The sequence below is a fragment of the Kryptolebias marmoratus genome, linkage group LG3 (assembly GCF_001649575.2).
Source record: "Kryptolebias marmoratus isolate JLee-2015 linkage group LG3, ASM164957v2, whole genome shotgun sequence".
Lineage (NCBI taxonomy): Eukaryota > Metazoa > Chordata > Actinopteri > Cyprinodontiformes > Rivulidae > Kryptolebias > Kryptolebias marmoratus.
In genome coordinates this window covers 17,942,042-17,960,769 of record NC_051432.1, presented here as the reverse complement: position 1 = coordinate 17,960,769, position 18,728 = coordinate 17,942,042, and the positions used below count along the sequence as shown (strand labels likewise).

Sequence of the window (18,728 nt, the reverse complement as noted above, 5' to 3'; positions counted from 1 at the left end):
AGAGAGAGAGAGAGAGAGAGAGAGAGAGAGAGGGAGAGAGCAGGGAGGAGGAGGGGAAGCGGAGCCTGACGCAGTGTGAGAAGCAGCGGTGAGGAGGCAGAACATCACATCGGATGCCGTTTTGCATCTCCCCCTACCACCTCCCTCCCCCTCCTAAACAAATAAATAAATAAAACAAATCCTGACGTGGGTCACATCCAGAGCTGCCATGACCACGGCTCTTCTCTGAGAGGAGACAAGAGCTGGGACAAACCAGAGGCGGACAGAGGGTCCAAAGAGAGACAGAAAAACAGAGACAGATACTGCCAGAGGCAACGAGCGGAGCGTTGCGTTCAGGAGCCGCGTCTTCCGGAGCATCTGGAGCAGGTAAAGTCGAATCCTCAAGCAAACATCTGTAGATTACGCACACACAAACACACACACACGCATGCACGCACGCGCGCACACACAGCTCTGGTTTCGGTTCATGCTGCTGCCCTGTGAGGGCTGGACTCGCATGGCGCAGGCAACTTTGAGAGATAAAAAGCAGCTCAGGCATTCCTGCGGTTCTGAAATCACTTAATTTCCCTGTGTTTTCGTGCGTTTTGCGCGCGCGTGTGCATGTACAGTCTTGATGAATGGAGGGGAATTAGCTGGAAAGGAACGCTTGGGCTGGCTGTATGGTTTTATCTCCGGGAGCGTGTGAGTGCATTGATGATGCGGGTGCATATAGATCCAAACTGGATGTGTGTGGTGGTTGTTCGGTTCAAGCCTGAGCCTTTTTTTCAGCATTTATTAATGCATCAGCCATGTGTCCTGTGCCTAAATAAATAAGCTCATCGTTTGGGGTAAAATAGTCCTTGTCCCGGGACGACGCAGGGCTGAGTGTTCAGGACCATGGACAGCAGCAGAGACCGCTCCAGTTCGCCAGTTTGTTCTTGCATCTTTCTCTTTTCATATCTGTAAAGTCTCTGGTTAAAAACAAAACAAAACAAAACAAAAAAAACCCTTTAAAGCATGTGGCCTGAAATTGTATTTCAATCAGGGCTCACAGCAGAGAAAATGAAGAAATAAAAAAGAGAGCGATAGACGGGGGTAAAATTGAAGCAGCTCATCATATTTCAGTTTTTCCCCCCAGTCCTTTTGAAGCTACACCGGGAGCCACAGAAGATATTATTAAAGTTTTGTTTTTTCAAAGCTTTTCTTTGAAATGTCATGACAAAATTAAATCCTGTGGAGTGCACCTTTAATTGAAAACAAAGTAAACAAGAGAAGAGGAAAAAAAGATAATGAACGAGGGTTTTTTTTCTTAGAAAGGCTCACTGAGTGTTTAATGAGCATGGACTTGAAATAAATTTGTTGTGGCCTTCAGAGTTGCTAGATTTCAACTAAATGCAACACCAAAAGGGAGACATGTTGGCGCCTTCCATGAAAGCATCAAAGGAGGAAACATTAAATGGAAGAACGGCTGCTTTTTGTACAAAAATAAAAACTAGAGTTTTCCCCCTAAAATGTCATGAAACCACATGTATCATGACTGACATAAATAGCGAATATAAAAGAGGCCATGTAGCCAAGCTTCATTCAGTCTGGGTGCATGTGTGAGACATAAAGCCACTCAGCCAGTTAAATTTTGGCCGCCCCACTATCTGTTGTTACGGATGTTGTTGCCACTTCGTCCCACAGGGCATGGACTACTAACAGAGTTTTTCCACTGACTGACTCCGATTGTTGGCTGAGTGCCACAGATGGAGCGAAGGAAGGAAAAAAGAAGGCGGAAAGATTGAAGGAAAGAAGGGAACAGGACTGAGCTATTATCGCCATGAATAGATGTGGTGCCGATCCAGTACGACACTTTCAGTGTCTTATTTTTAAGACTAAATGCTTTGGGGAGAGAAGAATGATTGACTGGTTTGTTTTGGGGGTCAGACATCCTCTGTCACAGTGAAGTCCCCGGGATTCATTGATAACAATCTTTGAGGTTGCTCATCTTGCTTTCATCCTGCATTAGTACTGCAGTGCTTGCTGCGGCAGTCACACAAGTTGTAGGAGCACTCCTGATAGGGCTTGAAAAAAAAGAAAAGAAAAGAAAAAGGAGGGAGATTCTTAAATCTTCCTATTCGTGAGCACTAAAAGTCTTGCTCGATAAAGCCGTGAAACATCTCTCGAGCAGCAGCCACACAGTGAGAGCTTTTTATGCTGCGGCAGCAGAAGTGTCAGCGGTGGTGGGACTCTGATGGTTACATCTGTAATAAGGCAGGTGGAAACATTAAAAATCAGCTGTAATGAAAAGTGACAACTTTTAGCGGGGAGGAATTGCCAAGCATGTCTACAAGACGATGAAAAGTGATGGGTTTAACGTCTGCGCTTGTCTCATCACTGTGCTCCAGTTATGCTCTCAACCTTCAGCCGAAGAGTTGAAGGACTTTTTCTTTTGAGCTTTTGATCCATCATTGACTTTAGCCCCAAGAGAAAGCTATCCATCCATGGTACAACCCTAGTGCCTGTAGGCATCACTGTGGGGCAAGTTCTTCGGGAATACTGAAGAAGCACTCGCTAAGTACCATGGGAGATCCTTCCTCACCCTTCCATCCATTTACTGCTCTGTTTTCATCCCTTTAGCTGCCAGGCTAAAAGAGCTCATATCTGTTGAAATCCCTGGCTAAATTTCAGAATCAACCCCCCTCAGCTGATATTTGTAAAAGCCATCCCTATTTCAACAGAAACTTGCTCCCCATATTAAGCATGTTGGAGAGCAGAGTCTCGTGTCATAATGTTGATCTTTCCTGAGAGGCAATGCTACCACAGTGTGGAAACTAATCTGCATGCAAAGTTAACATGGCACCTCTCTTCTGGCTGTGTTTGGAGATGAATTCTTCTGTGCAACTGCTGAGAAACCTTTCCTGTTATTTAAAACAAAACTGTCTTGACTCTGAAATAACGTCAGAATATATAAATGCGCCATAATCTCACAGATGTAATCTCCAATTTGGCTATTTGGTATGGGTAAAGCAGAGAAAACACAAAATAATCTTATGTAATATTTCTTCAAACAAACAAACAAATACTCGTGTGGTGGAATTAAAAAAAAACATCTTAAAATAAATGAGAAATTGAGGTGATGCAGAGGATTTAGAGACAAATTTGACAAGAGAGCAGCATTTTTCATTCTAATAGGAAGTGCTACAATGAAGCTCATCACCAAACAAGGTCATTCTTTAGAAATTATTAGCTCCTCGGGTGTTATTGTGTCAGATGAGAAACATTTATTTTACTCTGAGGTGACCTGTTTGCAACCTTCAGAAAAATCAGGTGCAGTTTTACAAATTGGGTTCAAACTAACTCCCTGTTTGCACATTTGACATATGACCCACTATTCAGAGCAGTGACAGCAGAAATTTCCCCACATTAACCGCTGACATACATATGTCAGCGCAGCACTTATAAGGAGGGATGTGTGAGTACATGCAAATAGACGTGTGTGTTCAGAAAACAGCACGCGCGTGTGTTTGCAGACACACACTTTCCAGCCGAGGACGCTCAGGCAAGCACATGGATTAATAATGTACCACAGTCCCTGTAGGGGGCTAGTTAGCATTTCAGGAAGATTGCACAAACACTGGGGAACTGTAATTAGGAAGTTATTGTTACAAGTTGCGACTCGCTCACACACAACGTTGCAAGCACATACACACATGCACACCCAAAGAATGCAAATAGTAAAAATGGGGGGGGTTCCTCACGAACCTGCCTGTTCTGTAGCGAAGTCTTAGATTTTCTTTTTTAAGGCTGCAAAAAAGTGTTCAGCAGTAGCACTGATGAAGAAACATTACAAAGCAGTTCATGTGTAAACCAGAAGACAACATCCAAGACAAAACTTGGGTTACGCTTTAGAACATGCACGGGGAAAATACAACCCGAAAGACAGTCTTCGTCCATCTCTGATGTTCTCTAATAAAAACAAACAAAAAAAAGTTTAAAAGAGCTCAGAAACCAGAATATAAATAATAAATCACGGGTTCTGTCCGCAGGAACATGAAAATTTTTCAAATTGGACATTTTTTATTGTGTTAACACCTCTCATCCACATGCAAATGGGATTTCTGATGAGAAAAACAGCCATTTAGATAAACCAGAGGAAATTAAAATAAAGTTTAGCTGGATCGCTTCCCAACCTGGAGCCTTTCAGGGTGGAATTTACATGTTCTCCCTGTGTGCACGTGGGTTTACTCCAGGTACTCTGGTTTGCTCCCACAGACCAAAAACATGCATGTTAGGTTAATTGGTAACTCTAAAATTGTGAGTGAATGATTGTTTGTCTCTATGTGTCCCTGTGATGGACTTGCAACCTGTCCAGGGTGTCCCCTGCCTCTCAAACAGTGACTGCTGGAGATAGACACCAGCTCCCAGCAACCCGGAATGGAGAAGCGGGTAAAGAAAATGGATGAAAAAACAAGCTGGAGGTGTCTTTCGAATGATCTGTCTTAAAGATTTACTCCTCTAGTTTAATATGCAACCCTTTGGTTGCTTTAACTAAGTCAGCATGAGATTGTGGAAACAAAATGTTGCCCACCTCTGCTTTAACGCAAGAAAAGAGCTGACAAAACAAGACAAATAAAGATGCCAGATATAGTTACAGAAAAGTTGTGTTAATAATTAATAATATTGTGGAGGCAGAGATTTAAAACCCATATTATATTACAATCTGTTGTTATAGATACCCTTCGAAAACAAGAAAAAAAAATAAAATCCCATAAACTAAGCTGACTTTTTATGGCAGTTTGTGGGCTCAGCCTAATGCTCTGACTGTGCTGGTAGGGTGCCTCTCCTCCTAAAAACAGGCATCAAACTCTTGTACAAAGATTCCTCTGAATAGACTTCATTAACCGGAGCGTTACATTTCCAAACGATGAGACAACCAGGCAGTGACCTCATACCTCATGTTCATACCGTGAATGATGAATGAGCTGCTTAATGTTTGCTGACGCATATCTCGCTGTTGCCAGAGTTAGAGAGCTAATCCCAACCTAAACTCTCCAGACGAGGACTCATACCTTCTCTCTTTCTATCTGTTTCCCCTCCCCGAACACTTTTCCTCTCCTCCTTCTGGTTCTTTTCATCTCTGACGCCATCTTCCCATACCCCTAAGCTGTACACACCCTCTTCACACAGGCTATGTGTGTGTGCGTGTGTGTGTGCGAGTGTATTGAGTCAGCTAGTTTGTATTCCAGCTACTGCCACACTTCCCCTCTCTGGAAATCAAGGAGAAATTGTGGTATGCTAAGAAAAGAAGGGGAAGAAGAGCAGGGGGATAGAAGGAAAGAGAGGAGGCTGAGGTGATAGACACTGAAAGAGAAAGGGAAAGAGATGGCACATTGTAAAGTGACAAAAGAAGGAGAAATAGGGCTGGGAAGCCGCTCAATAGAAGTGTTTCTCTCCCATCCTGCTCGTCTCTTTTCTGTTTTGTTACCTCTGCCCTCTGTTCTGCAGACAGCAATGGCTTTGTGGCAGAGGTAGTTTGAAGGCACTGTGGCCTGGCAGAAACTTGAAAACCCATCTGATGTTCTGTCCTAAGGTGCTCTTCAGGGCCGAGAGGAGAAATTTCTCTGGCTGTCCCATTAACTACTAGAGATTGGACTATTGAAATCGTATTAGGTCTCCTGACCGAGCTCCGTTTCCTGACAAAGATCTGTGGTTCCAACCCTGAGGTATCAGTAGCAGGAGAGGAAGTGGGAGATTGTTTTTTGATTAGTATCTCCTTCTTTCTTATCTATCAGGCATCTTCTGTGTTTTGCTCTCTTCTCTGGTGACACATTTCTCCAGGGTTTGGGTGTCATTTATAGCCTCATTGGTTGTTTAAAGAAATCTTGAGAGCAGCTCTAACATTGCGAACGATGGGAAAACAACAGAAACAACAGAAAGAATCACTTTTGTCCATAAAAAGTATTTTAGCATTTTGTCCACTTTTAGTATTTATACCACTGCAAACAAAACAAATTTCACAAGTTTTACGCTGGTATGATATAATCCTTTTTCACTTTGTCACATTTGCCACAACACATTTGTTCACTTTTTTAATCAAAAACACAATAACGTTGACCATGTTAAATGTACCCATATTTGCCTAATGTAAAGAAAATGCATACTGTATATAAATCCACACCTTGAATTTGAACTAGAAAATATTTAAAGTATGTCAAAACCTTTTACAAATATTCTCTTTTTTGGTGGCACTTGCATGAACGTCACTAGGCTTGGCTTGATTATAAAAAACCTAACGTGGTCCTCCTGATATGTTTTTATTTTTTTTTGTATATATATTTTCCTCTGTCCACACATTCCTACAAAATGAGTTATTAACCATTTCAACATTCAATCAAAGTTTCATGGTGACAGGGTTCGGATAAAGCGAGACAAACAGAAGAGAAAAAAACTTGGTAAAACTGCTTCATTGTTGTTTTGGTTTTTAAGGTATAAAGTGATTCTGGGCATGTATGAACACAACTTAATGTTGTGGGCTGATGTTGAGTAAATTTTTATTTAAAGACCAAAGTTACATTGTGTGATTTCTGATGCTGCATGTTTTGTAGATATTTCTGAGCATTTTACAAAATTTGAGCGACATCTGGCTGGCAATCACTACACAGGTTTAACTTTACAATCCTTTGGTACGTGTGTGCATTGATTTTTGATATAAACTACAAGTGCATGAGTGTTTGAGTCGGATGTTAAGGCTTTGAGGAAGGTCAGAGGTCATGTCTTTAAATCTGTTTGGGTCTGTTGAGTTTGATTTGTGACAAGGAACTACTGTCAGAGTAAGTGTGTGCTTATGAATTTCATAGTCAAGACAAGCTAAATCTATTTTTTTCTCACGGACCCCTTTAATTTTCCATGTTACTGTGAATTTTCTTCTCTAAGTGGAAGACTTGCAGACACGCTGAGGTGTGCTGGGTGTCTGTACGAGCACGTTTCTACAACTAAGACTAGCGAATAAAAAGGAAACACGAGTTCAGTGTTCATACCTGACAGCTGTTGGCAGCATACACCGTGTTGGAAGGGTGTCATTTAGACACATGCTGTGTGTTTAAACGTGTGGGTGAAAGCAATATAAAGTGTATATATGATTTTATAATGGCTGTCTGTATTCAGGCTATCATTTTCTCTTTGTCGCTGTCACTTTTCTGTCTCTCCAGCATCATGTTGTGATGTGACATGTTGTCTTGAAGCTTTTTCACACCAGTTTGAGTTTAAAACAAGGTGGTAGGAGTTTATTTTCAGTTTATCCGGGGAAGTTAAAACATACCGTTCAGAATTGCTGAGCGTTAAAGTGAAGGGCAAAGACTAAGAACTGTTTCCACCGGCAAATCTGCTCTTTGCTTATGATTGATGGATAGGTTGGTTTATAAAACGCCAGGAAATGACAGAATATAAATGTAAAAAATTACAACAATAAACAGAAAAAAAGGAGCAAGTTCTCACACTGGACAAGCTCCATTTCCCGAGTGATTAATTAGAGGAACACTTTGCAATTAACTTTTTATTGACCCAGTAGTTGATTAATTGAGTGTTTGATTCAACCTCTCTGCTTTTAAGGAATGAGCTCCGCAGGAACGCAATAAAATTAATTTTTCATTTTCAACAAAATCATTAGCATGGGTTAAACATAAAGAAATAGTGCAACTCTCTTGAGTAAGATTTGATCAGAGGAGTGAAGCTGTCATGTCTTTATACTAAATAAAAGCCCCATGGAAGCAGGTGATGATTTTTAACTTGTTTTTGTCACAGCTCCATCTGTTCCTGCCACGCCTCTTGCCACAGTCATGTAACTTTCCACAGTCCCACAGTTCAAGCCACACCCATGTTGCCATGCCCACGTAATCAGCTTCATCTGTCTCACCTGTTCCTGTCACCATAAATACCCACAGCTCCCAGATCACAGTGCCAGATTATTGAAAGCCTTGCTGCAAGTAAATGTCCAGCGTACTACTCTCGTTCATGCCTGATCTCGACCCTTGCCTGTTCCATGACCACTGTCTCTTGCCTGCTCCCTGCCTGATACTTCTTTGGACTCTGATCTCTCGTTACCGACCTTGCCTCGCCCATCTGGACCTCGCCCTTTGGATTCTCCCTGTCTGGTTTTGGCTTTGGACCTCTGACCTACCGGTAACGACCTCACGCCCGGATCTGGATTTTCCCTCTCGTCTCAGCCCCTTTCAGACCAGCCGGTCTGCAACGCTAAACCAAGTTGGAGTAGACTTACCAGTTCCGGTCCCGTCACTAGCCGATCACGTGAGTGAGACGATCAAAGACTTTGAGCCTGCTCCCAGCTTCCTGACAATAAAATCCTTAAAACTTTGCCGTGTCGTTGTGAGTTTGAGTTCTGCCAAGCCTCGCCTTGTCAGTTTTTGTGCAAATGTGTCAAACTCAGCAGCTCAAAAGCTAAATACATAAAACATCTGCCACCTTTCTGCTTAAGTGTGACCCTTAAAAATGAAAAATGCATGCGTTGATGGCTGAATAATGGAAACTCCTTTATCGGAAAGTGAGAAGAAAGGCAAAGAGTTTCTAAACGCCACCATCATATTTGCACCGTCCCATCCTTATTTCTCCATCCCCTTAAGGTCTCTCACAGTCATGCATTACCATGACAACCCAGAGAATCTTGGGTAATGACAAACAAGCAGCACTGTCAACTGCTCAGAACAGTTCTGGTGCCGTGGATCTTCAGCAGGCGATGCACCGCTCTGTGAGACAAAGAACGAGAAGAAAATGTCACCAAGATTACGTTTCAACATGACCCGCCAGTTCGGGAATTTTCTAAAGTGAGCTCTAATGAGGACATGATGGCAAAAATGTGAAATTATCATTTGCATTAGACTGAATTGTTGGTACGTGTTAATCTTTTCTACATCAGCACTTTATATAATTCCACAATGAATTAGGTGCCAAGCTGCAAATGCCAGCCCATAAGTCATTAAACTGACCTGGACACAGATCTGAAATCTTATTAAGAGCTGAAAGGTCTTTCCTGACCTTAAACAGAAGTTGACAAAATAATCTCAGCTTCAATTTTGGAGCTTTCAGTCATATCACACAACCTTTATCTGCAGACCTGAACCTGATTCTATCAGGAAAACTTCAGTTCAGAGCCCAAAACCCTGTTGTTGTTCAGAACCAGAGGAGACTGTGAATGAACACCTCTCGAAAACTATTTGTTCTGTACATGTTGTATTTGTCTGCAAAATATCCAGGGCTGACTCGTGCAATTTTGTTAGAGTGAAGAGAATGACATTGGAATAAAGAAGCAAAAGCTTCTCGATAACATACAAATCTAATATATGAAGCGTTAACAATAAATGGATGAAAAGCCCTTCTGTACATTTACAGCGGAGGAAATTCTGTGATTTGATTCAAATCTCTCGGACAGGTGCTGTACTGTTGGGTTTACTGACCAAAGATCTGATGTGTTCAACTCTGCAGTCCCATATGTTGTGTCAAACACTTTAAATTACATATACACAGTGAAGCCGTGTGACGGTGCAGCTATTAGCTATGTTGCCTCAAAGCAAGAGTCTGCTGTTGACAGGGGCATTTCAGTGTCCTGATGGGTGGTAATTGGTGAACCTGAAGTGGATGTTTCTGTGAGCGTGAATGGTTCTTTGACTCGCTGCTGTGATGGACCGGATTTGTGATGACTTGTGCCCCACCTGCTGGGATAAACAGATTTCTGATTTTAAGGTAAACATAGGTTTAAAACAACTGGTTTTAAAACCACATTTTTTAAGGTCAGTTGGTTGTGGCAGCCATCTTGTACTGCGTTGACACCTAAAGGTAATCAATTATAGATCAATTACTGCAAGTTTGATTAAAATCTGTCTCATGATTCACAAACTATTTTGGTAACAGACGGACGCACACATATTCAGAGACATGTACACAACCATTATTGTCTGCTTTCGCATTTTGATGGTGAACAATAAAAAGGTGACAGAATGAAGTGAAAAATTATACCAAGCAAGACATACTGTGGGAAAAAGAAGCCATAAATATAACCCAAACAACTTTATTTTGCACACATTTACTTGTTGCTTGGAGACATGGCTGCTTAACTATGATGAAGGCTGCCATTTTCACAGTAGGCCTTTGCTCAAAGTAGAAGAACTGAGGGAAAAAAGGTACTTGAATTTAAAACTGACAGGTGGAGCTAGTAAAGCTAAATCTGTTTAGCTTCAATGTGTCTTGTGCGCTCAAGAAATCAAATATAAGAGCGTAGAAATATTCTCTTTAAGCTTGAATAAAAGTATTTTAATAAAAATATACCATATTTTTTATTGTCTTTGGTACTAATAATCTGCTTTGAACACAGGAATGTACATTTAAAATCCCCATATTTGACAGCTATTCTCTGACCTTCATTCTGCCTCCATTTCTTATGAGCTGATGCTGCCTGCCTCATGAATATTTCTTACATAAAAAGAACGGCATGTTTATTTAAAACACAATGTATTTCATCACCTCTAAACCAGCACTAATCTGCAAGTAGTTTCTAGAAGAATTTAGGAAAACAAAGAGTAACTTCAGCGAGGAAGAAAAAGATTTTATCTGCTGCGTGTGCACAAAAATAGAGAGATGCTGTTTTTAGCCAAGGTTGTAGATAAAATCAGAGTGCCGTATCATAAGAGCACCAAGTGCTTTCACACACACACACGCATTCATGCACACACACACAGAGCAGCATGATGTTGTCAGGACCAAAGTCACATCATCTTGGAGAGAAAACAGGCCAGAATCTCATCACAGCATCCTGAAATGAGATTACCACCCCAGCCTTCCTCTTATATAGAAGTCAATATATCATTCATCCCTCCCTGCCTCCTTCCCCTACAAATTGTATTAAATCCCTCATATGTCCCTTAGAATCAAGACTGGATTGCTGGGTGGTTAGAGGCAGAAAGAGAAAGAGAGCAGTGAGATGTGAGTGTTGGGACTTTTACAGAACGCTAAGCTTCTCGGTGCGTCATAAAAGCAAGCTCAGTCAAGGACACATTGAGACGTGTAAACTCAAAATATCACACACGGGTTTGTACTGTATCTGTCTGCATCTGTACACATGCCACACAAAGCTGGGTGTGCGGAGTTTGTGCTTCTGTCACCTCAAAAACTCAAAGGCTGGATAAAGTCGCAGCTCTGAAATCTCTCCATTCACACCAGCGAGATGTTAATGCGTACTAATCATACTTTACGTAAAGAATAGCTTTGACATACTTTTTAATCCACATTCAGACCAAATTTCCCTTGTTTTATCTTGGCAAAGAAAATGAAGTATCCTCCCGAAAACATAAAAGAGAAAAGACTCTCAAGAACTTAATGAATCAAGCAATTAAAAAAAAAAAACGTTAATTAAACTTTTATAATATGATAGGGTTGCTGATTCTAGTTTGTACTGGGTTTAGATGTGATTAGTTATTAAAATTGTCCTGTTAAACTGACACTTTAAGCTATTGGACCTTAACATTCAGGTGAGCAACATCCTAATGACACAAATTGCTGTTTTACCACCTTAAAATGCTATCTAGAAGTTTCACAACCTTAAACTAACTTCCAGCACATGGCACTGAGTAGAAACTCTGTATAGGCTGGCGCAGATAATAGAAAAAATTAAAATGCAGCAGATCAAAACTGCTTCAAGCTGACCTGGAGCTATACTGTAGTTTTAGCTTGTACTGTACACTGAATACTGAACCCCCCCAAAATTGCCATGAATAAGTCAAAGCCACACAAAGGCAGGACTTGTGTTTGCAAAACTTTCAAAGCCCACCTTTTGTTTTTAGGACAATCTTTTCAGTATCTATACATACACAATAGAGTTCACTGGGAAGTAGTGCACCAGTTTGTTTGAATGGAACACAATAAAACCCATAAAAAAACTAGTTTGAGGTTCTATTATTTTGTTTGTTTGCTTTACTTCCTTTGACACTCGAGGCACCGATTGCATCTAAGGAAATGAAAAAGGAAAATGAGCAGGATCACAGTAGAAGTGAATTTAGTTACCCAGTGGCACAAAAACAAATTTAAGATGAAGACTTTTTTTTAGAAGGGCAAAGCCCTGAAGTACACATCTAATATCCTTCTATCCATTTTTTTTTTTACCTGCTTTTCCATGCAGGGTCGGGAGGAGCTGGTGTCTGTCTCCAGCTGTCATTGTGTGACGGGGAGGGGAGAAACGCCCTGGACAGGTCCCAAATCCATCACAGGGCCACACAGAGACAAACAAACAACCGTTCTTGATTCCTACTCACATCTAGGGACAATTTAGAGTTACCACTTAACCTAACATGTATGTTTTCGCTCTGTGGGCAGAAACCAGAGTATCTGGAGAAAACCCAAACATGCAGCAGGCAAACTCCTCACAGAAAGGCCCCAGGCAGGAGACAAACCTGCGACCTTCTCCCACTGAAAAAACCCTTTTGAAAAAAGGAGGACACATAGAAGCCTGAGTTTAAAACAGATACTTTCTGAACAATGACAGAAAGTTTTTTTTCTCTCTCTCCACCAAACCAGTTGCAGAGCTAGTTTGTAGACAGTGCTTGCTGAGCACCATTTTGTTCTGTTTTGACTTGCCCTAGCCCATCATTATTGGTGCCACAGCATCACTAACTAAAGATGAGAAGTTTGGCTTTGTTCTGGAACGAGCCAATCCTTTTTGGGGAGCTGAGCCAAATTATTCGAGTCCTGGAAAAGAGCCATGATAATCTACAACTAGTACTAAGTCAGGAGCTGTTTCAGAGTGGAGACATACAACTTTTTTTTTGGTGAGTTGAACCAAATGATATGTATCCTGAAAAAGAGCTTGAATCATGAGCACTTTCTGGGCCAGAGCAAGGACATACTTTTGTCGAAGGTTGGGGCCAGGATTATAGAGACCAGTACCAATAGTAATGTTGTGAGTTCCATGTTTAAAACTCCCAATTAGTGAAGCATTTCGTCTGCCTGATTCAATACAGATTATTAAAAAGACTGAGCTTTTACATCAATGAAAAGATGAATTGGAACTGGAATAATATAGCTCAATGTATGTCAATGTCCTGCTGTTTATTTTATTACCACCAGTCACACAGTTAATGCACAGAGCTGCATTCACAATCATTGCTTTCCATTAGATTTATAAATGCTTTAATTTAGTTAATAAACTATGTCAGCTTTTCTTAATTATAAGTTAGCCTCTATAAATTTTGCTTGAAATGTCTTCATCTCATTTGCAGAACCATTTATAAAAACTGATCAGAGGTTGGAAATGCAAAGCAGTGTTATACAGCACATTCGCAAACACTGACTGTTTTTAATACAGCATTTATAAACTTGACTGGTAAAATTAAGACACAAGTTTGGAAGAAAATAACGCAAGCACTGTAATTTGTGCAAATAAACTGTCTCTTTGCACTACAATTGTCTACTGAATACTCCAGAATGAAAATCAACACTAGAAGAGATGTGACTCCCATGGTAGCTGTAAAAAAAACAAATCAGTTACGTTCCTTTTTTAAAATATATGATGTTTTTTATTTAATAAATGAGTTAAGAACTAGTTGTAGCACCAGTCATAGTTTAACCCTTAAAAAGCTCTGCAGACATAAACAAGAAGTTTTCTAATAGTTACAACAGTAATTGCAAATATTTGATGGACTGTACTTTGCACTTTCAATGGAGTGCAGAACAGTAGAGAAGAGCTTAAAGACACCAATCACAACAAAGATTGACCCTGGTTGCTGGACAACAAAAAAGACATCCAGGAAGTAACTAGTTCTTACAGCTTCAGACTTTGTATGTCCCTCAAGCTGCCAGATGAAATCCTTTCATTACTTTTGCTGATGAGGAGCAATCCTCTAAATTAGAAGAGATCAGGCTCCTTCAGGGGCTGCAACTTTTCAGCAACTGCTTCAACGCAAACTCCAGCCTGTTGGAGACAATTTAACCATCTCGTGGTCTGTTGGGGAGAGTCATACCGTGACTCATAAAATAACTAACCTAACAAACGCTAATATATATATGTGTAAATGTGTGATTTGCAGTGATTGGATGCATTGTGATGTCGACGCAGGGCACAGCACTGGAGCTGAAAGGATTTTTACTTCAGCACAGAGCACACAGACAGCATGCTCAACCTTGTGCTGCACCGAGCTGAGCGCAGAGCAAAGTCAGGATCAGGAGACGTGAATGGATTTGAAAGTGGAGCCCACCGTGTCCTTTGTGAAAACAGCTTTACTGTAACATACCAGCTATTTGGAGTACACAAAGCCCTTTTGGTGTGATTCATTGACTTCATAAATGTAATTAAATTATTCTAATACTATTTTTGCACATATGCATTCATTTCAGAAGATTAAAACATTATGTGGAAAATATCCAGCCACATTGTTCCACATTAGCGATTGCCCCACTAATTCTGAATAGAAGCAAATCCATGCAAACTGATGCAAGATCCTTTGAAAAGCCCAGATGATTTCTTTTAGCCTGTTCTAGCCATGTAATATGCTTTGTTTTTACTATTTTTTCTAGCTAAAATAGTGCCGGAGACTAGATGTCTAAACAGAAAACGTCTCAAAAGGAAAAGCGGTTAAAAACAGCACATGCTGAGCGTACTTATAGCTCACTCGACTTCCAGCCACAGAGAACATATCCCCTCAGGAAGAAAGAGAAAAAAACTCTGTCCTTACACTGTGCCTCATCACACAGCAGTGTGACTCACCCACCCTTTGCTTCCCTCTCTGCTTTACAGTTGCCAACTCAGCTATTTAGCTCACGTCTGCCCTCTCTGACCATGCGTGGCCCCACTCCTCCTTTCTTTCCCCCTGCTCTCTCTTTTCTCTCTCCAGTGGCTTCTGATGCTTCACAACTCTTAACAAAACCTCTCATGCTCATGAGCACATACGTTCCCTGCAGTGCACAGGCATGCATTTAAGGAACTTTATTTACTTAGGATGCAAATGCATACATTAAGGAGTGTCCTGATCAGCAAAAGGTCCCGAAGCCAATCATAGTAATGAGGTCCTTTGGGACATCTACATGTGTGGAGGCGAGCACTTGCATTTGACTTTTATAAAGCGTTTGTATGGCTGTATGTGTGGATGGATCCTTCTATGATGCTCTTACTTTGTCCATGTTTTTTTTTTTTTCGACAAGTACTGAATGAATGTCAGGAAATGTTGACTCTTTTTCTTGGATCCTCACAGCTCTTTGATGGCTGCAGCTAGCAGCTGTGCATCAATAGACCGGCAACCAATCAGAAGCCAGATAGGAGCCCCGGCTGGCTTCTGATCCTATTTGATTCCATTCGACTTGAATGACATAAGGATAAAATAGCTCAGAACATGTGATGAACTGTGGATTCACAAGGTTTCTGACAAGAATATGTAAACCCAACTACTCATTTTATCTTCAAACATCTCTTAAATGTTTAAAAATGAAATAACTAAGGAGAGCACTGCTTTAAACATCAATCAAGCAATCAGTCAGAATTTAACTGTCAATACAAAAGAGATTACTTGAAATTTAGTTTTGTGTAAGGCTTTAAAACGTCGAACGATACAACAAAACAAGCAGATAAGTTCTCGACAATATAAAATCAGATCAGTAAAATACATGGATTTATAAAGACATAAGAACCAGAATACTGTAAATCATATTTAGGCAAATAAATAAATTCAGAGTGAAATTAAAGTGCAGTGCATTAAGAAGGGCATCTTTTTTCTCCTTTTTATGAGAAAAACAATAACAAAATGTAGGTGTTCATAACAATATTTGTTTATATGTACCACACAAACATTTAGAGGTATTTGTACACTTTAAGCCCTAAACCCACCACTCTGGATATTTTTAAAAATTGACATTTTTTGCTGCATTATCACACCACAACTAAAGTGAGTTCACAGGTTTATAAAGTGAAGTGAGAATAAGAGTCTGAATTGATCTAAAAGTTGAGTTGGTGACGAGGAAAAAGAAGACGACTCAGAGCGAGGGTTTTGTCTCACTGGACAAACATTTTGGCCAGCTTAGGAACCCCCGAGATGGCAAAGTGGATGAGGTAAGGGTGACGGATAAAAGTGATGAGAAGTATGAAGTACTGGATTGGACCGAGTCAGACAGTGTGAAACTGGATGTGGACTGGAGCCGCTCTGTAATGCTTTCTGGAGCACTTTCGCTGAAGATGAGCAAAGTGTGGCCAGCCTAAGAGGAGTTGAATTAAATGAAATGGATGAAAAGGGGTGGGGAGGATAAGAGGGATGAAAAAGGAGTAGGGTTGAAGGATGAGGATGAGATAAGGAAGAATTGATGAGGGGAAGGGAGGGTCGGTGTCGAGAGAAACTGTTGAAACGGTGAACTGAGTAGAAGAAGACTCTCCTGGTGATCAGAGGTGTGGTTGGGGCATGGCGCAGCTCTCAAAGCTATAAGCTAACACATTAACTTTGTAAGTGAAGTTTATTTTTATCAACAATGGAGTTGATTTTACTATGGTTTTCAACATCTGTATCACTTTATCCTGATCTTGCCACCATTAAATTTTGAGTATGTACTGAAAAAATTAATGACCTAAAGGATATTATATATATAAAAAAGACTTACACTTGTTTTGGGAGTATTTTAAGCCAAGCTAAAATTATTGAATATTCTTTCCACCTACTGGTGCAGCATGGGCATTTCACAGATTTTCCTGCTTTTCATCAGGAGAGTTTTGTATAAACTGAGAAAAGAAGTACCCATTTAAAATAAACCTGGAGTAGGGCAAGCAGGGGCCTTAATAAACAGAGTTTGGCAGCACTGCAGCATGAGGGAGACCTGCCAGTTAGAATAAGTTTAACAAAAAGAATTATGGATCAACATGAGTTTTGATGCTGAAGAGATAAAAAAAAAGTAAAAGCACAAATAAATGACAGAGCAAAAGCTCTATAATTAAGAGCCTGCTAGACATCAAAAAGACCTGGAAAGGACAACCATTAGAAGAAGAAATGGCCATCAGAGAAAAATTAATTTGTTCTGTGAGTAGAAGCCATGGAGAGCTGAGGTTAAAAAAGGATTTTTGCAGATAGTTTTCTGCAGCACTGCCTTCTTTTCAAACAGAATCGGTGCTTTTTAGTCTCATGAAACAGATTGAATCAGTCAGTAAAAATCGGATATGTTTCCACAAGATATTATGTTTAATAGGCTGCACAGTGGTGTGGTGGTTAGCACTGTCGCCTCACAGAAAGAGTGTTTCTGGTTTGAATCTCATCTCAGACCTTTCTGTGTAGAGTTTGAATGTTCTCTCTCTCTAAGTAAGGGTTTTCTCCTGGTACTCCAGGTTAGTCTTATAATCCAAAAAGACAGGAGTGTTTACATACACCATCGTTTAACTGTTCAAGGTGCACCCCACCTCTTAACCACTGACTGCTGGACAACACACCCTGACCCTGAAAAGGACAAATCAGGGACAGAAAAAATGTGGATTATGTGGTATTTTGTGAATAACACAACCTGTAATCTGCTCTTTAACCCAGAGGAGCAACAAACTTAAAAACCCTGGAAAAACAAAAATATTGATTCACACACTTGAAATGATCAATAACTGTGAAACTTCTCGGTTTATTAAAATAAAAAATGAATAAATTATTTCAAAACTATCACAATTATTGAAAATGGAATACTTGAAGAGACCAAGAGGGTGATAGAATTGTTCAATTTTGAAACATAATAGCTTTTGCTATTATCTTATATCAATATGAACAAGTTGATACGTTGTAATAAATACTTTTGATTAGCTCCAGCACCACCCTACCACCACAGGACAGCCTTTTCCTTTGCAGGCTGTGCTTCAACATTTGTGAAAAACACAAAAGCTTCTCAGAGGAATATTTCTTTTTATTTCTTTTTTGTTGGGTTTTAAGCAGTGTGAAATAGTTTTAGGATGACTGAGCGGAATAGATTAACAGTATAGTTGATTTTTTTATACAATAATATGTAAAGTTACAAACCTACTCCCATTGTATTTGTAGATTTTCCTAAATGGGACATAAACTTTCTGTCATTTTCTCAACTGCCTGTTTGAAATCACACATCAAACAAATGCCTCTTTAACCTCACTTAGAGCGCTGTGAGCTGACATTACCAGGCTGCGGAGAGTAGAAGATATTTGCTTTTTTTCAGTATGAATGTATCAAACTATTCTCATGTGCTTTGTTTTCATACAACAGCCCATTATATCGTGCCAGACTGAAGTCTCCCAGAGACAGCTGCTGTTTGTTTGGACATGTTTTCTGCTTTTCTCAAATGCTTAATACCTGGAAAAACCTGGAAACACAATTTGCAATAATATCTGAGTGTATCGTTGAACCAGGGGCACTGTGGTGAATAATTAAGTTACCTGTATCCAATAAGCCACCGAGGCACTCTGACTTCTTAAGGGACTCATGACCTGATCTATAAATACAACGACGCTCAGAATACGAGCGTTTTTGTGTGCTAATGAATAAACAAAACAAAGAAAACCAAACAGATAACAAAGCATTAATCTAATGGAGCAGGAGCAATGACATTTTTTTTCAGATTAAGCTGTTAATTATGTTAATGTTATAATGTAGATGTACTCTCTTTTAAGCAAATACTCCTTAGTGTTTACATCCACTTTTATTTCTAATGGAATATGACCCAACATGCATCAGTGTTTTTGTGCAGTTATAGTGTATTTATAGTGCTCTTCTTAAAAAATAGCTAAGGTC

General features: G+C 40.1%; 1 protein-coding gene across 1 annotated transcript in view; it reads left to right on the top strand.

Annotated features, from left to right (window-relative positions):
* Nucleotides 1-157: 157 nt before the first annotated feature.
* LOC108241675 (protein ELFN1) overlaps nucleotides 158-18,728 on the top strand; it is a 111,143-nt gene continuing 92,572 nt past the window's right edge. Inside the window, exon 1 of the mRNA XM_017426044.3 lies at nucleotides 158-366. The gene's annotated coding sequence lies outside the window, so the exon portion shown is untranslated. The remainder of the gene's footprint in view (nucleotides 367-18,728) is intronic.